Raw genomic sequence first — 23,450 nt, forward strand, 5'->3', positions numbered from 1 at the left:
AAAAACAGACATTAGGAAGGGACAAGAGGCAAGACAGACAGATTAAGAGATAAAGAAGAGGGGGGGGGGGGGGTAGTGCAGGAGATAAAGAAATCAACATGATAAACACTAAGTGCAAAGTCTCTCTTTTCTCAGAAAATGACTATAGATCAAGAGTAACCTTTCTGTGTCAGCAAAGAGTAGTTCCAATAACAAACAAATCAGATGTGGGGCCTCAATTTGCTCTGTTAGTACACTCCATGTAGTGCACACTATTTTAAAATAAATTATATTGCATATTATGTGAGTTTGTCTCTAATCGAAGACAGTGAGTTGTCTTAGTTTTAACTAATTTGACCCTACACCTGGTATTTCAATGAAACGCTGCTGCTAGCTAGTGACCAAACTCAGTGATAGGTTGCTATGCAATGGCTAGCTAAAACTGCTGTTATCCTATGCTCTTCTACTGGAACAGCAATGTTATTCAGGTAACCTGTTAGAGCAGGGGTGTCAAACTCAAATACACAGTGGGCAAAAATTCAAAACTGGAACAAAGTCGCGGGCTAACGTTAATATTTATTGAAATATATTTATTCCTCCAGATATAAGAATGAATCTTTTCTTATGGACTCAAACACGTTTTGCTGAAAAACTGTATGAAAAACTGTAAAAATATCGAACAAGCAAAGCTTAATACTAAACAATATATATATTAGCTGTATAATACCAGTAGGCCAGCTCTAATAGTAATTTGGTATGGCTTCACGGGCCAAATGTAATTAGGCTGCGGGCCAAATTTGGCCCACGGGCCAGAGTTTGACACCTATGTGTTAGAGGATGTTCAGATGGTGAAGGTTTTATTCCAAGAAAATATCCTCCACGCCATGACATCACCACCACCAGCCTGAACCACTGACATAAGGTGGCTCCACACTTTCATGTTATGCATGCCAGACTCTGACCATACCATCTGAGAGTCATCAGACCAGGGTTCTAACCATCTATATTCCAAATTTAGTGAGACAGTGTGACTTGTAGCCTCTTTTTTCTGTTCTTCACTGACATGTGGCTCCTGGTGTGCTCTTCTGCTTAAAGGTATGATATCTTGTGAACCATTTACAGATGCTCTTCTGCATACCTGGGTTGTAACAAGTTACTGTTGCCTTCTTATCACCTCAATGCAGTCTGGCCATTCTCCCCTGACCTTTGGCATCAAGACGGCATTTTCCCCAGAGAAGTGCTGCTCATTGGATAGTGTCTCTTTTTCAGACCATTCTCTGTAAACCCTAGAGATTTTGGTTGTGTGGAAAAAGTCCAGAAGATCAACATTTTCTGAAATACACTTATAAAATGTGTTCAATGTGCAGCCCATTGTGTTGGATTGTCAATGCAACCCTCTTCTCCCATTCTTCACACACTGATAGCAGCACCGCAGGAGAAATGCCAGCACAGGCATCCAGTATCCGTACACAGCAAAATCTCCAGTGTTACATTAACAGTAGAGAGTGTCTATATGGGTCCACACTTCTGAGTGTTAAATACAACACTGTTGAGTGTTAAATTAACACTTTTGACAGTGTTATATGTTTAAAAGTAACCTAGTCAGTTTTGAAGATTAACAATGGCTAACACTGAGCAGTGCTGATTTTCTAACACTGGAATATTCCTAACATTTTGAGTTATTTTCCAGTGTTAGAAAATCAGCACTGGGAACGTGAGCATTAGCCGGCTCTTGGGCGGTCGCTGTCACGCACAACCAAGTTTGTTTCTCTGTTCAGCCATTGTTAATCTTCAAAACTGACTAGGTTACTTTTAAACATATAACACTGTCAAAAGTGTTAATTTAACACTCAACAGTGTTGTATTTAACACTCAGAGGTGTGGACCCATATAGACACTCTCTAGTGTTAATTTAACACTGGAGATTTTGCTGTGTAGTTTCAGGTGCTGCACATCTCGTATCTTCACACCATAGACAATTGTCTTCAGATGACCCCAAAGATAAAAGTCTAAGGGGGTCAGATTGGGAGACCTTGGGGGGCATTCTACTGGCCCACGATGACCAATCCACTTTCCAGGAAACTGTTCATTTAAGAATGCTCGGACCTGGCACCCATAATGTGGTGGTGCACCATCTTGCTGGAAAAACTCAGGGAACGTGCCAGCTTCAGTGCATAAAGAGGGAAACACATCATCATGTAGCAATTTCAAATATCCAGTGGCCTTGAGGTTTCCATTGATGAAGAATGGACCCACTATCGTTGTACCCCATATACCACACCAAACTAGAGATGGCACGATACCACTTTTTTATGTCCGATACCGATATCATAAATTTGGATATCTGCCGATACTGATGTGAATCCGATATAGTGTGTTTTTTAATCAATAAAAATGTTTTTTTTAATATCTTGCTGCTTTTTGTATAAGTTCATACTCAAGTTACAAAAAAACAAACACTAAAGCTATTCTGTTATACCTGTATGTAAAAATATTTCATAGTTCAGCAATACTGATCAATCTAATAAACTTAAACCTACACCATCCTCCCTATTCTGGTATTTTAAAGAGTAAGCAACCTAACTAATAGTGTTCTAAAACTCCCAGCAAAAAAAATTTAAAAATAGGGAACCCCCCACCCTCCACCTCATGATGCTTAATCGACGTAATCAACTTTAATTTGATGCAGTGTGGGGAAAAAAATGCACAGAATTCAATTATTTTTCAAGAATAATTAAATAGATTCAGCATCTTTCTTCAACAGAATTGCAGACTGCACAGATGGAAAAAGTACAATAGCTTACCTAGGGTATATTAGACTTAATAGTTACTATATACAGTAATGGACTTCTATACATTTTTTATCAGATTAAAACTTTGGGTGTAAGATGCGGATAATTATTTATTAAAAGCTACACAATTTAAATGAGAATAAGAAAGAAAAGTATGTCTTTGTGCCCCCTTTTCCCTGTTAATGCCCTATCGGCCCCCCTGGCTAAACTTTGCTAGATCCGCCCCTGCACAGTTAAGATCCTGGTGTAAAAAGTAATATTAAATAAATTCTAACAACAGCTTATCAAGCTTAAACGTGCTGCTGTTGTTCAGCCGCTGGTTTCCTCTTTCTGGTGCGAAGTGGGCCAAAAACAAAGAAGAGAGACGGGAGTCACGACAGAAAAGCCGATCAGCTGATCATTGATCAGTTTCATGATTGAAGTAGCAGCAGGAGAGGCAGGGAGAGAGAAGAGGCAGTTGCTCCATATATCGGTTGTTAAGCTTAATGCGGGAATGCTTTACAAACATTCAGAGATGGACTTACACACTTGCTTTATTTTTCTCGGGGATATCTTTGTCGGAGATGAAATTCCGGGTTGGTAGCGAAGCTCCAAATGCTTAACCAGACCACTGACAGGTCTCGCACGCCACAGCCGCTCTATCACGTGACGCATACTGTTCCGACGTGCTAAAGTTATAAGGCGAGTTACAGCGTGTCGCAAGTTTTGTGAGGTGCTTTTTTGATATTTAACGGATCGGATTACATTGTTTATTTCTCTCCAGTAGTTTAGGTCAGTATCGGACCAATACCAATACGTAATATCGGATCGGTCCATCTCTACACCAAACCATGACTTTTGTTGTTCCAACAGTCTTGGAGGGATCCATCCAATGTGGATTAGTGTCAGACCAATAGCGGTGGTTTTGTTTGTTAACTTCACCATTCACATAAAAGTTTGCTTCATCACTGAACAAAATCTTCTGCGTGAACTGAGGGTCCTGTTCAAATTTTTGTTTTGCCCATTCTGCAAATTCCGTGCGCCGATCTGGGTCATCCTCGTTGAGATGCGGCAGTAGCTGCACTTTGTAAGGGTGCCATTTGTGAGTAGCTAATATCCGCAGAAGGGATGTTCGACTAATGCCACTCTCCAGTGACATGTGGCGAGTGCTACGCTTTGGGCGCTTGCTGAATGAAGCTAGGACAGCCACTGATGTTTCTTCATTAGTGACATTTTTCTTGCGTCCACATTTTGGCAAATCCAACACTGAACCAGTTTCACGAAACTTAGCAAGCAGTTTGCTAACTGTAGCATGGGAGATGGGTGGTCTCGTAGGGTGTCTTGCATTGAAATCTGCTGCAATGACCCGGTTACCGCCAGATATCAACACAATTTCGATCCGCTCCTCACGTGTTAACCTCTTCAACATGTCAATGGCTGTGAACAAAGAGAAACTTGTAAATAACTCGTGAAAGAATAAAGTTATGTTGAAACCAAGCACACCATTGTTTTTCTTGTGCCATTACCAATAAGTTTGATGTGTCACATGGCCCTCTTCCTATTGAAAAAACAAAAGTTGTATCCAAGATAGCCGACTTCTAAATGGCCACCATGGTCACCACCCATCTTGAGGAGTTTGCCCCCTCACATATACTAACGTGCCACAAACAGGGCTTTAATATCAGCAACCACTCCCACCAACCATTGTTATTACGGTGTATCCATATAAATGGCCCACCCTGTACTCAGACCAGCCCAACTAGGCCCAAAAATCCTTCCACTTTCAAAGTCCCTTAAACCAGCTTTTCTTTCCCTTTCTGATGGTCAGTTTGAACTTAAACAGTTGCTGATTAAACATTGGTGCTGACGAGCAGTTGAACAGGTCTTCCTAAAAATGTGTGCTCAGTCTACATACTATACTTACATACCCATATGTCACTGCATGTACATGAATGTACCCATTCACTCAAAATAGCAAGAGTACATATGGACATATGCGATTTGAGAAACAAGAAGAATACTGAATGTTGCACATTTACAACATGAATCAGCAGATAGCACAGAATCAGAGGTGAGTCTGCACTCACGTCTATTTGTGTACGTGAACTGGATGAACTCAAGCCTGACATACAACAATATTTTGATTCCCCGCTGTTTGTGTGTTCTGAACAAAAAAAGAATGAGACAACCGAGGTCAGGCTGAGTAACAAACTCTGAACCATGAGCAGTTGTGAACATCTCCTTTCACGCGTGACATGGCATTGGATGTGATTAAAAACAGGGTTACAGTTAAATTAGACTCAGAGCAGTTCTTTTCCACATTATTCATGTGGGGTACTAAACATCCTCTCTTCTAGATCCATTGTCTAAATCTGGCACATTACCCAACAGCTAGAGCTCAAGGTCATTCTGTCACCACTGGAACATCATCTGGGCTAATGCAAACATGCCCCTATGCACAGAGAAGCGTGCAAGCATAAATGCCCCAAAAGCCTGCACACGAATGTGCACCCGTATTGCACACGGGCAAACGGGGATAAACATAGACATGTGCACATAAGTGTACTCGCACACATGCATACATATGGGTGTCAGGCAGCATCATCATTAGCTGTCAGCGGACCCAGTGTGGCCTCAAACTGTCACTGAAGGACTCCCGTCCCCGATGCTTGCCTTCAACCCATTGCAGTACCAGCTGGCACGCTATGACATCACATAATTTCACCAAAAAAAGACTAAGACAAGAAATGTCTGTATCTTTAAAACAATAATAATAACAATAATAAAGGTCAAAAAATTTTATTTTGAACAAAAGATTGACAGCGTTTTAGGAGTTTAGCCACAAAACTAAAAAACGAAACCACTGGTTTGGTTCATAGCCTCCAACGGTCTTGTCTTTGTTCAGCATTTCAGTTCAACAGTTTGAATAAATAAGAGCTGCTTATTACCAGCAGGCTACCACAACTTCATTATTTGTTACAGCTGGCTGTGCTGCATGCATTGTACCTGGGCAAAAAAAGAAAATCTGTCTTGGCATATAAGACAAAATCATTTTAGCTCAAAGTCAAAAAGCTTCGGCTTTACCGGAGCTTTCGCCTGCACCTCGTATCATCAGCAAATGGAAGTCATTTCAATTTATAATGCTAGTCACAGAATAAAGGCCTGTATAAAAAAAAAAGAAGTCAGGGAGCTTCATAATATAAGCATCATTTTCACATCAGTAAATTTTAAATGATACCCAGCACCACTGATGCTAAGGCGTATTTCTCTGACCTGCCTAAAGGCTCAATCCAGCATTAATACTCTGTCAAACGTAATAAAGTTGGACAGTTTTTTGACCAGGCTCTCATAAACCGAGACACTGAAAACTGTGTGGAAGACCTCCATAAAACGGGGCTATCTTTAAGCCATTTGTTATTGATTCATGAATCAGCTTAAGGGTCAGTAACATCCTGCTCTTTTTTTAAGTAGCAAAGAGCAAAAAAGATCAGATCATTCTGCCTTTCTTTTTTATATTCCTATTACTAATACCAATCCAGTTTTATTAGATCAAGATGCAACTTGGGAAGGTTTAAAGAGGAAAAAGCATCAGCTGCACATAATAGGTCACTGGATATTCTGCACCACTTGGTGAGCATTAGCCGGCTCTCGGGCGGTCGCTGTCACGCACAACCAAGTTTGTTTCTCTGTTCAGGCATCGCTGCATTATCTATTAAAATTCTCACACGGGGGCAAGAGTACCGCAGAGTGTGTCTGCCATCTTGAATGAGGGTGTGATGAGGGTGTGATGAGGCATAAAAATTCTCTTCACTCCTCCTTCCTTTCAGCCCAGGCTACAAACGAAATCCAGTTTAAGATATTTGCCGTTTGTGGCCGAGAGGAAGGTCGGCGTGTTTTCCCTTTATTGTCCTGTCAAGCACAGCTGAATACCACGGAGCTTTTCAAACTAAAATCCTAATTATGCCCCCGTGTAACCCTCTAATTAGTACATTAACACATCCGTCGATAATGCTCTACTTGCATGTCGCACCCATTCAGCTCACCATTCGTCCTTGCCTCATTGTATAACTCATGAACCGCACATTCTACAGTAAATGACGGTCTTTACAAACTTGGATGATAAAGTACAGCAAATGTCAGTGCCTCATAAGCACTGAGAGTACAGCTGGTAAATTGCTAGTGTTGATAACATTTTATACATTTTTTATGCTACCATAGATGACATGAGACAGTAGCAATTACATGTTTATAACCCTGGTACATTTTAATATATGCTATATTTTGTATTTGTTGGTGATTATCAAATGTGATATTTATGAAAAAGATTTCAACAGTCAAATACTGTTGTTCAATAAAAGCCCCTGGCAATTCAGATCAACACTCAGGGTCCAACATAACTGATGAAACAGCCCTAATTGCCTTTTAAGCATAGACTGTATATAAAAGATAGACAGACCACCTACCGGTTTTGGACTCCACATTTATCTCAGTGGCATCCAGATGGGGCCAGAAATTACCACATCTGGAGGTAGTACTAAGAAGTAAATAATAAACCAAGGCTAAGCTTTACCACCATTGCCGTCTAGAAGATGTGCAGCACCTGAAACTACGGATACTGGATGCCTGTGCTGACATTTCTCCTGTAGTGTTGCTATCAGTGTGTGAAGAGTGGGAGAAGAGGGTTGCATTGACAATCCAACACAATGGGCAGCACACCGAACACATTTTATAAGTGGTCAGAAACTTGTAAATAACTCATGAAAGAATAAAGTTACGTTGAAACCAAGCACACCATTGTTTTTCTTGTGACATTACCAATAAGTTTGATGTGTCACATGGCCCTCTTCCTATTGAAAAAACAAAAGTTGTATCCAAGATGGCCGACTTCTAAATGGCCACCATGGTCACCACCTATCTTGAGGAGTTTGCACCCTCACATATACTAATGTGCCACAAACAGGGCTCTAATATCACCAACCACTCCCATTTTATTACGGTGTATCCATATAAATGGCCCACCCTGTAGATCAAGCACTGAGCAATGTAATTAAATAAAACTATCAACAGCTGCAGGAATAACATGCATATGATTCGAAAAAGAGTCATTTCATGAGTATATTTACTTTAGGTACATTTACTAAATATTAAATATATTGGATTATACAACCTGTGAACTATTAGGATAGCCTTTTTCCATCTTGCAAAAGGAATATCCATCACAAGATTATGGAGCTCTACTTTTCACAGAAATCTGTCAAAGAAAGAAGCCGAAACGCGTTGGTCAATTATTAAAGTTGTTCATCTTCCCTTAAGTGTTGCTGGTGTTCCTGCATTGTGAATTTTCCCACTGGGTCCACAGTAAAAAAAATAAATAAATAAAAAAACAATTAACAAAAATGTTCAGTTTAGTAATTACCGGGGCGCTACCAGAACTTTTTTTCTGTAATTTTACACATTTATTTATTCATGCTAACAGATTTATTTCATTTTCCACAGCAGCATTTCTTGGATATGTGGAAAAACTCAGAAATGCTGTTAAAGCTGCACTTCTTTTTTCTTATATTAAGATATCTCAGGAATTTAAAAGTGTAGTTAAATATCTTCACAGTGACAGAAAGGGTGGTTTCAGTGGTTTGGCCCACTTACGATGGGTTGCATGTGGCCCCTGATGTAAAATGAGTTTGACATTATCAATCTAACAGATGGTTTTGATTGGTTACTACTTCCATGAGATGTGATCATGTGACTGACTGGTGATTTCAGATGGAACCACTGTGTATATTATTGTCTACTTATAAATTCTTTAAAACAAGTATTGTATTACTTGGATGGAAATTATGAAGTATGCTGTAAAGGGTTATTAAATGCTGCAAACTGCATCTGTTAAGTTTTATAAAAACATTTGTAACTTTACAGAAACTACCCAGACAAAGTTCATAGATGCATTAATTAGGAAACCTCAACTGGAATAAAAACTACTTGGAGTAAAGTTAAAGAAAACTGCAAAAAAAATAATAAAAACATGATGGACAGATTGAAAGTGTAACTGCATATCATGTAAGATGACTCTCTCCAGACTGGCCAATGATTCAATCAGCCAACTATGACATCACACCAGCTGGAGCACTGATACCGACTGTGAGAACAGAAGTGCACACCTTACTTTGGGTTAAAAATAAAGAAATAAAAAATTGCAGCTCCCATCATTTGAAGACCTAACAGAGGTCATAGGAAATTCTATGTGGAGATGATTGAGGAGCAAGTTGTCATTTTAAAGTCAAAGGCTTCTTTAGCTGAGCATTCCCACTGTGAAAAAAATGGACTTTTTCACAGGTGTGCCGAATGACTGCGTGAAGCATGAATAAGTTATAAGTGAAAGTCAGGCTCTCCAACCTCCCTTTGCTCTTGTACCCTGCAGTGCAATGCTGCTCTGTGATTACATGTGTGTGTGTGTTCATGTGTGTGTGGTAGTTAATGTAATGCAATAGTTAATGTACTATAGTCCACCCAACAGTGAGAAAATACTCTGATTTATGGGACTGCCATCGCCTGTGACAGGAAGAGCACACATTTGCGCGCGCGCACACATCGGAAACAACTCGCTTTGCTCATACCGCATAAAAAAGTACACATCTTCTATGGCAATAAAAAGAATCCAAGATGCTAGCTGGGGATGCAGATGACTATGAAATAGAGTCAGTGAGAGGAATCGAAAGCTGGAACATTAATCAAAGAGCATGCATTTTGTATGAAGGAAGGTGGGGGGGCCTTAAACAATGTGATGGCAGCATGGCAGTATGAGACAGTGATTAATTATGAATGGAATAAATGATGCTCTCAGTTGGATCATTAATGGGCTGAATTATTAATTAAGTCGTCTGGGCTTTAATAAATCCTAAATATATTTTTGACAATGTTTACAGCTTCAAGGCACGGTATGTGATCAAAATGTAAACACACAAGTTTGTTCTGCCTTTTAAAATTTAAAGAGAAGTATACAACATTTGTTAATCATGTTTGCTTGTGAATAAATTTTGAATTGGTATTAAAGTGGAACTGACATGATGGTGGGGGGTTCAAATAATGAGGTGATGCTCGTGAGCCTAAAGCTTAAAGTTCAGCCTTCAGGCTGCTCTAAATACTCCCTGTCTGGTGCAAAGACACCACTTGCTCCCCAAACCTTCTTTTTGAGGCTCAACCAATCAGAAAGTTACCCTAAAGCGAGAGGAGCTAATGTTTGCTTGTTTCAGATGTCCAATGGTTGACAGCGAGGGCCAGAATAAGATAAATAAGAGAGATTTTGAACAGTTAATTCTCCAAAGTTGCTCCAGCAGAGTGCAACAATAACAATATGGAGTTCCAATAAAGAGAGATGGATTTTACTTTATTTGTGTTGCCATTTCATCTCTCGGTCTTTTGATGAATGATGATTGGTGCAATAGCAAGGCATTGTAAACTGCTGCAGGTACTTATTTACTCTATTACTCGTGGAAATTCAGACACATATGTGCACATTATGCCCCACCTTCTACTGCCAAAAGGAAAGTAACCAAACATATTTTCTTGCAAATGAGTAATATATAATCTTCTACTGCTGCTTTAAGGGGGAATCACAGTTGATCATCTGCCTAATGGATAAGGAATTGCAGAATTATCAGAGACTATAGCCTATTCCAGTTCTGTGTTTGAGGGATTCGCTTAGACACATAAGGAATATTTCGATTTTTTTAGATTGTAAAAGTAAATCAATGAACCAAAAACCTGTCCACATAAAATAGGAACGTGACTTTGGTCCCTTTGCTTTTCAGCTGTTTATGGGGAAGCTGGACAGAGACAGACCCACCTATTTAAGTCACTTCGAATGCATTATTCAGACAGGGAGATAAACGGGAGGTTTTTGTTTGCGCATGCAGGTGCATCCCAGGGGACGATGCTTCTTAAAGCGAATGACATTTGCTTCCAACATGGTTGCCTGCCCTCTCTACGTGTCTTGTTTCTCTATCGTGCTGGAGCTGTCCCCTCAGGCTGGGCCAACACCTTGTCTCTATTCTTCTAACATCAGCAGAGATAAATAGTGCCAGCCACAGACACGCAGGGCCAATCTCACGAACTCACACCAGCACATACACACTGACCTCAGAGGTTTAATCAATAAACCACCCGCAGCACTTTTCCAAAGCTTACAGAGAGACACTGTGGGACTACTTATGTGTGTGTGTGTGTTTTGTTGCCACTATCCAAAAAACTCACCCAAACATGCCAATCTATAAGCCAATAGCAGCACTGCATCCCTTGGAATGCACAGTTTTGTATATCTCAGTTCATGTTATCTGTTTGCACAAAAGAAATCCATTCTCAGCTGTGACGCTAAAAGAAAGTGTTTTTTTCAAGTGTTTGACTCTTGCTTGGAAGAAGCATCACCTCCCATTAATACAAATCGACTTATAGATTGAGTACCTCACAAAAATTAAATTCAGTTTTGTAGCACCAAATCACAACAAAAGTCATCTCAAGGTGGTTCATATTGCAAAGTAAGGACAATAATACAGAAAACTACGACGGTCAGACGATCCCCGTGAGCAAGCACTTGGTGACAGGGGCAAGAAAAAAAACTTTTAACAGGAAGAAACCTCTTTCAGAACAAGGGTCGGGGAGGGGCTCCATCTGTTGTGATTGGTTGGGTGGTGAGGGGAATGGAGTCATTCAAAGCTGAATTTGTTCATCCCTGTTTATTGTCTTGTTCCTGAGAACCAGGACATGTTTCCATTATTGGTTGGAGATCATTATGTAGGATTGTTGACAAAAGTTGTGGTTTGTGTCTTGCGATCACTGGTAGCCCCTCCCAGTAGCCACTGATGTAAGTGGGCCCATCAAATTTTTCATCCCATGGTGGTGCCAACTTTTTTGTTTGTGGCTCTTGATTGTTGGTAGAAAACACCTAATTGTCACACAGATTTTTTTAAAAGTGAGAACTTTACATATCAATCTGCTTTCTTTAATTGTTGTCCAACTAGGTTTGGGGTCTGTAGCTTATCCCAGCTGAGATTATGTGAAGAGCTGGGTACACTTTGGACAGGAAAAAGGAAACCATAAAAAAATATTCAATTACACCTTGGACAGGTATATTGGATAAGCAGTCACGAGGCTAACACACAGAACAAGCCTTCACATTCAAAATCACACCTTTGGGCAATTTCGATTAATCACTAACTGCATGTCTCTGGACTGTGGAAGGAAGGTGGAGGACCCAGAGAAAAGGTTGCAGCCAAGACCTTCTTACTGTCAGGCAACACTCAAAGGTCTATTACGAGCTTAAATACGGGCTAGTATTTCCACAAGATCAGTGGCAATTTCTGGGGATATAAAAAGTGTTATTTTGTTCTGTTTATTGTCTTGTCTTTTTTTTTTTTTTGAATATTTGAATCAGGGAGGTCATTTTCTTAAAAAAACAAAAAAAAGTATTTTCTTTATTTTAACATTATATGCTAACAGGTAGGGATGGGTATCGTTTAGGTTTTATCCGATACCGGTGCCAAATCGGTACTTTTGAAACGGTGCCGGTGCTTAAACGGTGCTCAAACCGGTGCTTAAAGAATGGAGAACACAAAATTGGTCCAAAAACCTCTCATGTTCAGCTGGTTTTTTGTAAAAAGATAACAATGTTAGCCTTTTCTTCAGCTGTGGGGCATATATGGTATCACTCTTGGCTGGAAGCAGTGCTTAAACAATGGAAAAAACACAAACTTTGTCCAAAAACCTCTCATGTTTAGCTGTTTCCCTCTTTTTCTTTGGTCATTTTAGCCTTTTTGGCCAGGGTGAAGGGAGTATCTGCCATCAAACAAGAAGACAGCCGCATGTAGCTATGATGATTTTTGCTAGTTCACCTTACATGCATTAATGTAATAACGTGGTTAGCCTACTCAACGTAAATTGCACCCGAACAACATTAAGCTACTCACGCAGAGAAGAACGGCTGCTGCTGCCATCATCATCCGTCATCACTACATCACTACACTGGCAGGGCTAGGGGCCAGGACTCTCCTCTTCGGGTTTTTGGGGGATGTTGCTAACTCCGGGTCCGATAACAGGCAACCCACCCGCAGTAGATGTGCTCGGTGTGAGGTCTCGCAGCAAGCTATCAAATACGGCGCATTTCTCGGCTTTTTAAAAAAATGCTATGCGTCGCCAGGTGTTTCATCGGATTTGAGGTGTTACCTCCTTTGACAGTATCACAGTATCAGCTTAAAGCACTTGTTGAAGGCTGCTGAGTTTGCATATTTTGCTGTGAAGTACAGCCAGACTTTTGACCGCTTTGCCTTGGGCATTTTAATCTGTAGCTCTGCTCTAAAAGAACGTACGTACCTGGACCCGCCTACTATCCTCGGAAACGTAAAATGATTGGCTAGAAGTGTATAGAATAGAATAGAATAGAATTCAACTTTATTGTCATTGCACATGCACAGGTACAGGGCAACGAAATGCAGTTTGCATCCATCCAGAAGTGCTTTAGTGATATAGATATATTACAATATATATTAGCAATAATATAGATATGTGAGTATATTACAGAAATGGGTCTATTATGGTATGTTATAATGTACACGGTATGAAGTATGTTGTGAATATTCTATAACTATAAGTATGTACAGGCTGTAGTGAGTACAAGCTATGTACAGGATATGAATATAAATATGAAAAACTATACAGAATATGAAATAAATAACTTTACAGAATCTGGGATATACAGCTATACAGAAATGGGAACTATGCAAGTTGTAAACAGTTGTAGGATTAAAAATTATCGAATGTACAGAATGATTATTTACACAGAGCTATACAGTAGTGCAGTTAAGATAAGTGAGGGTGTAGATAGTTTCTACAGAGGCTATATAAAGTGCTAGTGGTTGTGAGTGGTGGTTCAGTCCATGTTATTATTGTGTTTGAGGGTACAGTTGTCCATTGTGGGTGTGTGTATGTTCAGTCCATGAGTTTAACGTGGGTCAGATGTCAGGAGGCAGAGTTCAGGAGTCTGACAGCTGTGGGGAAGAAGCTGTTCCGGTACCTGGTGGTCTTAGTCCGGAGGCTCCTGTGGCGCCTCCCAGAGGGCAGGAGGGTGAAGAGTCCATGTGATGGGTGACTGGGGTCTCTGATGATTTTCCCAGCCCTTTTCAGACACCGCTTCCTGTAGATGTCTTTTATGGCAGGAAGTGGTGCTCCGGCAATGCGCTGGGCAGTTTTCACGACCCTCTGCAACGCCTTCCGGTCCGAGGCAGAGCAGTTCCCGTACCAGACTGTTATACAGTTGGTCAGGATGCTCTCGATGGTGCAGCGATAGAAGTTCACCAGGATGTCTGAGGACAGGTGGTTCTTCCTCAGAGTCCTCAAGAAGAGAAGGCGCTGGTGAGCCTTCTTGACCAGCTTGGAGCAGTTGGTCGTCCAGGTGAGATCCTCGGAGATGTGGACTCCCAGGAACTTGAAGCTGCTCACACGCTCCACAGCCGTCCCCTTAATGTGGATGGGTGGATGTGGGTCAGCATTCCTCCTGTACTCCACGATGAGCTCCTTGGTCTTCTCGGTGTTAAGCAGCAGGTTGTTTCTGTCGCACCACTCAGCCAGACGATCCACCTCAGGTATCACAGCTCAGGAAAAAAAAGCACGGAAATAAAGCACCGAAATGTGCGCTGCTTTTCGGTCTGGTTACTACCGTTTATGTCAGAACCGGTGCCATCATGGCACCGGACACCGGTACCCATCCCTACTAACAGGTCAAAATCACAATATCAGTTAAAAGGGTCGATATCAGCAGATACCAATATTACGCTGATATCTAGGCATCTTTTTAATCACTTGCAAGGCACCAAATCACAACAACGGTACCCTCAAGATGCTTTATATTGTAAGGTGAAGACCCTACATATCGATAGGACCCACTAAAATACAGTTCTAAATATTACTTATAAACCTCACTGAATTTATTTCAGGAAAACATGCACCATAATTCTTTTTGCATTCATGTATGCCATGCTAATGAATGCAAATCATAATAAGGTGAATTAATATCCAAGAAATTCTCAGCACTGTGTGACATGGATGAACCTGTAAAGACGAAATTAGGCTGCATAGGGAGTACTACTTGACACAGCTCCTTTTTGGAGCAAAGAACACTGGTGTCACAAACTGGTCCCACATCAGCATCCAGCAGAGAAAGACACCCCCACATAAAAAAAAGACCATCCTGATAATTTGCGGGCATTGGTAGTTTAAACAGTGTTAAAATGTGTTTGTTTTCAAGGGTGTAAAGATGCACAAATGCATTACAGTGTATTAGCCAATACAATACAATTTGAGAGACCTTTCCAGTGCAGGGAAGGGATGTTGAACTAGAGCAAACTTTTTCTTTCGTTCTGCTGCATTTTTCCAACATAGCTTGGCTCCTACATGACTGTGATACTGTTGACTAGTCACATTCCTATTCTGGTTTTCCCCTAATGCAGACCAAACAAAATGAAATCTGAGTCGCAAGTCTCTGGAATGGGTTTTGTGTTTGGACAGTGTAATCCTTTGTTATTCTTACATTATTGGTTGTCGTATTGACAATGAATTGGCGGGTACACCACAATGTTCAGATTGCACTGTGACAGTAATCTCCATCCACCCACGGGTTATTCTTCATTCATAGTAATGAATTTATAGTAATGAGTAATGAATAATTTAAATAAATATTTAAATATATTTAAATATTTGTTTTCACTGAGAAATATATACACTGGCTCTCTCACTATTTTACTTACAAATCAGAACTCTACAGTTGAATACTGGCTCTCCTAAAAGTTGGGGGACCTTTTAACCAAAATCCACAATGTGATATCAGGATACAGTGATAATACTGCCTGTTTCTGACCATATTTTTCTTTAATGTTCAGCTGCTCTTTTTAGGCTCGGAGAATGGCTACTTCTGCACCCCTCTGCAAGTTTATGAATTCTCCATGAGGACACATCGACCCCCTTCTACTTGTAGTCCAGACACCGACTCCGAGCTTCAGCTGATCAAAGAGCCAATTAATGCTGGCAGCAGTATGCGCACAGTGTTGCAGTGCTAATCAATGGCATACTAAACTGCACAGGCACAAAGACTTGGTAAACTAGACAAGACAAACAGTGTCAGGTACTGCTGGAGTCACTCCGAATTACCTTCTGTTGGTATTTACATGGTCTCTTTTATTTTATTTTATTCTCATTTTATTTAAAATGAAGGGGGAAAAGGCTACCACAGAGGTTTTTGGACTGCTGGTTCCATACATGCACTTTTCATGTCCTGGTGAACATTGAAATTATAGTTTATTTTGATAATACTTCAGCATAATTGCGAGATGAATAATAATAATAATAATAATAATAATAAATTTTATTTATGAGCGCCTTTCAAGTCACCCAAGGACACTTTACAATAGGATAAAACACCTAGTAAAACAATGGCAGAATAAGAACAATAAAATAAAAGCACAAGATAAAATGAACAAACAGTGGATTCACAGTGGATATGCAGATTTGAACAGATGAGTTTTGAGTTGGGATTTAAACTGGGGGAGAGAACCAATATTTCTTATTTCAGGGGGCAGAGAGTTCCACAGCCTGGGAGCAGAGCAGCTGAAAGCTCTGCTTCCCATGGTGGTGAGGCGGAAGGAAGGTACAGTAAGCTGGATAGAAGAAGAAGAACGAAGTGAACGGGCAGAACAAGTGGTGGTTAACAGGTCAGAAAGGTAAGAAGGAGCGAGGTTATGAATGGCCTTGAAGGTGAGCAGAAGAAGTTTGAAAATTATCTGGAATTTCACAGGGAGCCAGTGAAGTTCCTGAAGAACAGGGGTGATGTGCTGGTAGGAGGGGGTTCTGGTGATAATGCGAGCAGCAGAGTTCTGAACCAGTTGAAGCTTATGGAGGGATTTTTGGGGGAGACCATGCAGAAGAGAATTGCAGTAGTCAATACGGGAGGTAACAAGACTATGTACAAGAATGGACGTAGACTGGGTGGAAAGAGAAGGAAGCAATCTGTTAATGTTACGTAGATGGAAGTAGGCAGAACGGGTGAGATTATTGACGTGAGATTTATAGGAAAGTGAACTGTCTAGGATGACACCAAGGCTCTTAACCTGAGGAGAACTGAAAACTGGAGTTGTGGAATGCGCAGTGATGTTTCAGAATCACTGACAAGAAGCCAGAATTGCTTCTAGAAAGAGTTTTTGTTTGTCAGGCTGTCCACTGTGACTGTCTTGTCTGGACGCAGGCAAGTACTACAAACAAAATGGACAAGAAATCATATCAGAATGGGTGCAGGGACAGTGTTACTTGAGGAAAGCTAAGACTATTGTAATTATGTGAAAGCAATACAGAATACCTGAGAGCCTGACTGCAATATATTGCAGTACATGTGTTGAATTCTCACCTGGTGCCTGTTTGTTATGTTTTTATTAGCAGAAAAAGCACAAAGTGATGCACAGAACTATGCAATAAAGCTTACGCCTGAGAGACTGGCCAAGAACACAAGTAAATATACAAATACATGATTAAAAATTCATTTTCTTAGCTAGGAGTGGCTCCTGGTGTGGTCTTCTGCTACTGTAGCACCTGAGATGCTCTTCTGCATACCTTGGTTGCACAAAATAGTTATTTGAGTTACTGTTACCTTCCATGCATTAGCTCAAAGTAGTCTGACCATTCTCCTCTGAACTCTGCCATGAACAAGTCATTTTTACTGAATGTGTCTGTCTTTTTTGGTCTGTTATCTGTAAACCCTAGATGTAGCTGTGCTGGAAAATCCCAGTAGTTTTAGAAATACTCCGACCAGTGTGTTTGGCAGCATGAACCAAAAGTTCAAAGTCATTCAGATCGCCCTTTTTACCGATTCTGGTACTCGGAATGAACTTCAGCAGGTTGGCTTGACCATGTCCACATTCTTAAATGGACTGGGTTTCTGCCGTGTGACTGGCTGATTAGAACGAATATGCTCACTGTGAACTTGATGCCATGTTTTCCACCCTGTTGCATCCATAAACTGTACTGGTGCAACATACAGACAAGCCTGCAAATGATCTCACAGCAAGCCGTATTTTTTGATAATTACATTAAAAATACAACAGCGACAACAACAGCAGAACCACAGTGGTCAGGTCTGGTATAGTGACATGAATGGGATGAAGTGAAACAGAGAAGACAGTGGTTGACTACAGCTAGTACCCCAGTTTTTAAGCATTACCTGTTTTGCAGATGGATCCAACAAATGCTTTGTGAAGATCTCTTTTTTCAACTTTTTTCAGTAAATGTAACCAAGCAGTAAATCTAAACCCAACCAAACAACAAGTTAAACTGAAACTAAATGGTACATAAAAATCAATGCAAATTACAGTGTGAAACATAAAGTTCCCAAACAGGATACGAACCCTGGTTTCCAGGTTAACAATTGTTTAAAGTCGCTTTCTGTGGATGTTCTCAAAGAGATAATGCTATCTATAGAAGGTTCCTAGCTTATTTAACAATAGTAAAACTTTATGATTCATCCTCTCTCAATACATCTTGTATTTGAGCCAGCCATTACATGAGAATAGCAAACACAGCCAAAGCTGCAGGCAAGCAAAAGCTGTTAAACAGTGACGGAACAGAACAGGACACTTGACTGTAATTCGCAGTCCATCTCATTACTAAGTGTCTTTGGCTCGTCTTAGCTTTGTCGTTATGCAGATAAACATTCAAGTGTCATGTTTGGTCACCCGTAGAACAAACCAATCCTTTCATCCTGTCCCGTATCCTCAGGGTGAATAAAGGGGGCCACTACAAATAAAAAGCTTCTACTTGCATTTAACCTCCCTCCTAATTCTCCTCAAACTCAAGCCTCTGTCTTCTCTCTTTATTCAAACTGATCTTCTTGAGCTTTAGTGTAAGACAAGGAGGTGGCTATGAGCCAGTATTCTGCTGTTGGGGAGCTGAAACATGAATGCCAAGATGGATGGGATTTTATAGCTGGAATGTGGGGGGTTTGGCTGGGCATGAAAAGATTGGACACACTGGCAGTCGCTGATGCCAAGGCCTTCTAGCATGAGACCCTGCTGGGTTCCAAATATGGCAAAGAGTGTGTCAAAATTAAACTTCAAAAGGAGAAATATTTTAGAGAGTTTCATGCCACATTAAAGTAATATTCAATTGTTTATTTTATATTTTCATAGTAAAAAAAAATCTGTTTCTGACAGAAAAACCAGAAACTGTAGCGGAATATAGCAATAATGAATAGCTAGCATTAACAGACTGTTACAACCTCCAGAAAACATATATACAAGAGCTAAATATCACCCATTGGTTCATAGAGTCAAGCTTCTAAACCTCAACTTTAGCATTATGACTGGTCTCATATTGTTTTGTGTTCTTTTGCATTGATTTTTTGTGTGTGTGTTTTGCAGCCCAAAATGAAACGTGTAGAAAGGTTAGCAACCAGGAAAGTTATCAGGTAACGCTATAAGGTTTTGATTGCAAGCACTGGACAAATCATGGGACACAAATGTATATTCCCTGACAGGCTGTGAGTGGTTGCTGGCTGATGCTGACTGAAATTCGTTGCAAAGAGAGATTGGCTGCTAGCAGTTTACTGTTCTTGCCCACAGTTTGTATATCTGCAAATACAAGCTTTACACTCCAAGCACTTGCAAAACTTGAAAGAGTGCAACATAAACTACAGCCAAATTATTTCAATATTTTTAACCAGTGCAATTGCATGGAGGCTTTTGGTGTAGCATTGCATAACTCTTTGACATCAATTCCATGCTAGCGACTGCCAGCAATCTCTAGAAACCAACTACAGAACACATTCTTCCCTATTACCCAGCATTTACCAATGGGTATCTGATAGGCCTCTTCTTCTTCTATCCAGCTTACTGTACCTTCCTTCCACCTCACCACCATGGGAAGCAGAGCTTTCAGCTGCTCTGCTCCCAGGCTGTGGAACTCTCTGCCCCCCGAAATAAGAAATATTGGTTCTCTCCCCCAGTTTAAATCCCAACTCAAAACTCATCTGTTCAAATCTGCATATTCACTGTGAATCCACTGTTTGTTAATTTTATCTTGTGCTTTTATTTTATTGTTCTTATTCTGCTATTGTTTTACTAAGTGTTTTATCCTATTGTAAAGCGTCCTTGGGTGACTTGAAAGGCGCTCATAAATAAAATTTATTATTATTATTATTATAAGCACTGTTTGAACAGGCCTTTAGCGCTCAGTTTCACAGCAGCTGCCAGAATCTGTAGTAACCACTCGCAACCAGTCAAAGAATACACTTTATTCTCTCATTATTCTCTCACTGGTTCTTGCTAGATGCTCGCTAGCTGGCCTCTAAGTCTGTGTGACTAAAGTCTTAGAGAAACAGAATTCTAGGGGTTCATTCACCACTCACCACTCACAGCTGTGTTTTACAGAAAGTCATATCCCTTACTGCATAATTTCATAAACAATGTTCTAAAAGGCATTGATACCAAAAGCATGGTTTAGTTCAGTGATTCAAATTAGGGGAGGTGCAACATTAGCTACTAGCTAAATTCACAAGCTTTGGCATTTACTTGTCAGTCGAAACACAAAGACACCAATCAATACTAATTTAAACTTTCAGCCTTAATCGAAATGGGTGACTAATAAAAAAATTTCACTACTAGTCCAGTTGTCATGAAGGTGGAAATTAGCAATATGGAGAGACCTCTTACACTTTCAGAATTACCCAGAAGTGTCCAAATGAAGAACTGCACTTTTTCATCTTTGGTTTCATTTTACCTATGGCAAAAACGCAAATGCCTCTACTTTTTAATTCACTCACTTGCCATCTTGGGTTTTCTCCCAATACTTGTACACTTCACTGTGACAAGCCAGGAAAGTCACACGTTTGCTCCAGGTTTGTGTCACGTATCCAAACTTAACTCATACGGTTTCACCTCATTTTACTTCAGCGCTACTAGCTCCAGGTATGCAACTGTCACATCCTGCTGCATTCACCAGCACCTCCCTCTCCCCATTTCAGCACTGATAAGGGAATTGAGTGCATGGCATCTATAATGGGGGAGGGAGATAGTAGGAATGTTATGAAATACAACTACTTCCACAACCAAATCAGTAATAGCCACAGAACGCTGTTGGCTCAGTTAGAAATGAACAATGACACATTTCATCCTTCTTGAAGTAAAAGGTCAATACACTAGCAGAACTCACAAAAATCTCATCTACAGAAGATGAGCAGCATTGGAGCCTTCTGACTGAATAAAATATGCAATTCTTCAAGAACAGAGAGTATAGCTGCTCTTGTGGGGAATCATCTCAGCAATTCTAATGTTTGCGATTGTCAAAGAATGTCTATAAGAAAGGTTTCAGCCTTTCAGTTTACTACTATAGCTCAGAAGATGTTTAGATTATGTAAAACACCCAAAAGACATAATTCTTGAGAATATAACTGAATTGCTAATGTCGTTTTTGGACCACAGTTAAAACAGATTCCATTTATCTCGCAATATAGTAAACTGTAGATACACTTTGCTCAATCGCCCACAGAGAAATCCTACTAACTGAATACATTTTACATCATTATTTAATGTTAACATCTCTGTGTGTTTGTATGCCGGTCTTTAAAAAAAGGCAGTCATACCCTCAAACCCTAACCCTAACCCCAGTGCCAACAACTCAGCCCCAATGCCTAAACCAGGCAATAACAAATACAACCAAAAGATTAGCATAGGTAAACACACATTCACTACAGTTTTCTGTGTTTAGCATTCAGCTTAGCAAAGCTGTCTATAATTCATAGCTGTGTATGGGCACTGTTTGTATTATTCATTATCAATTTTCTGTTGCACCTTCCTACAGACACATTGCATTGCGGTGACACATCAGAGGCTGTTTAATGCTGAAGTCTACACAAATTTATGTAGACCTGAGGGAAGCTGAACTACTTATCAGTTTCAAGTTGAACTGTACTTTTTAATCTTTGCAGAAGGGTGACTACGTGTGATGCACATCGGGGTGGGAGAACGCATTACAGAAGAATCTGCTTGAAGAAAGGTTCGCATTCCAAGGAACTAACTGTTCAAGCACAATAGAACACATAACTGCTTTTGCATTGCAATCATGGCTTACATTATTTAGCATTAGCAACATTTAGCGCCTAGAAGACCCATTGGCTTGACTTGTCTATCTAAATAATTACTTGAAAAGCAAAGACTTTCATTCATTCGGTGCTATATGTACTCTGATGGGCTTTTTTTTTTTTAACAAAAGCAGAAGCTACATTTTAACTTGTAATACCCAGAGTCCAAGAGAGACTAACGAAGCCTACAAACTAAGCCTATTACAATGACTAGCAGGAGATTTAGCATTATAATACATACAGGGTATCCAGTTCAAATGTGGAACATTGTTTTCCATTATAATTGAGTCCAAACAAGCAATTTGTCCACTGGCTCTTATACATGGAGAAAAGGGACTAAATTGGCTGATATTATGACATAAACAAAGGCCTCTTTGGGTAAATGCAGGGTACAGCTAATAAGCTAATAATAAAATATGGTCTTTATCAACTTTCATCAAATTTTTTTGTTGTATAGGATTACACAAGTTAATAATCCACTTAAATCCCTAATTAGCAGTTATCTTTTATTCAAATAATTCTGTAACAGGTACATTTTTATTAAGTTTGGTTTTTTTGTGTTCTCATACTTGCCTTTTATTCTTGTCTAAATAAGTGCAATACTCGCAGTAAATCAGTGCTACACTAAAGCATGTCAAGTTCACAGGCAATACAAAGCTACTCAAACAGGCACAAACCAAAGTGGAACCAAAAAAATCAAAAATGCCACTTTAAAACAATAACATCAGCATGCACGTGCATTCAACTGCCACGCTTAGACCACATGGAGGAATCAAGCCCCCAACACCACCACCCCACCTCCGCCCCCCACCCCATTTTGACCCACTCCACCCCTCTGATGTATGACATCCTATTGTGAATGTGCTATGAGGTAAAAAAAGAAAAAGAAAAAATAAAAAGAAAGAAAGAAAGAAAAAGACCCTAAACCTATTGCCTCTAAAGGATTGGTCCTGGAGAAAGTGAATTAAGCAACAAAAGAGGCACTTACGTTCAAGAGCCTCACATGGTCGTCCGACAGTAAAGAAGAGAAGCGGGCAGTGATTCCAGCCTGAGACAACAATAGTGAGTAACCTTGAAGAGAGAGAGATGGAGAGAAAGTGAGGGTGGTGTTGGTGGTGGTGGGGGGGAGGAGAGACAGTGAGTTAGAGAGATGGGAAAGAAATGTGAGAAAGAGAGGAGACAGATTGATGCGTCCACACACCGCGGCATAGACGCAAATCAAAACACTTTGGATCTTTTCTTGCATCTCCCCTCCTCTCCTCCTCCCATTCAGTTTTGCCCCCCCACCCCCACCACCAACCCGTGCCTTCGGGTTCCACATGTGTTCAGGCTCAGGCAAGCGTGAAGCGAGCTGAGGAAATCAGCGCTGCAAGTGCTTTGTCCAGCGGTTGGGAAACTCATGCTTCCATTACGTGGAACATTGAGCTTTCTGGCTGCCTTCTGTGGGTCTGATCCGCAGCAGATGGATGGAGAGGCAGGAGATGATATCCAGCATCTTGGCCCTTCTATCACACCTTTCCTGGAAGCTTGCCCTAAAC

General features: G+C 40.4%; 1 protein-coding gene across 1 annotated transcript in view; it reads right to left on the reverse strand.

The window, feature by feature from the left end:
- Nucleotides 1-23,048, reverse strand: part of LOC146547769 (E3 ubiquitin-protein ligase Midline-1-like) — an 89,846-nt gene extending 66,798 nt beyond the window's left edge. Inside the window, exon 1 of the mRNA XM_085263668.1 lies at nt 22,901-23,048. The gene's annotated coding sequence lies outside the window, so the exon portion shown is untranslated. The remainder of the gene's footprint in view (nt 1-22,900) is intronic.
- Between the last annotated feature and the right edge of the window lie 402 nt (nt 23,049-23,450).

Source organism: Mchenga conophoros, linkage group LG23, assembly GCF_057382185.1.
Source record: "Mchenga conophoros isolate Kocher_MC1m ecotype Shallow Benthic linkage group LG23, M_conophoros_male_GT1.1, whole genome shotgun sequence".
Lineage (NCBI taxonomy): Eukaryota > Metazoa > Chordata > Actinopteri > Cichliformes > Cichlidae > Mchenga > Mchenga conophoros.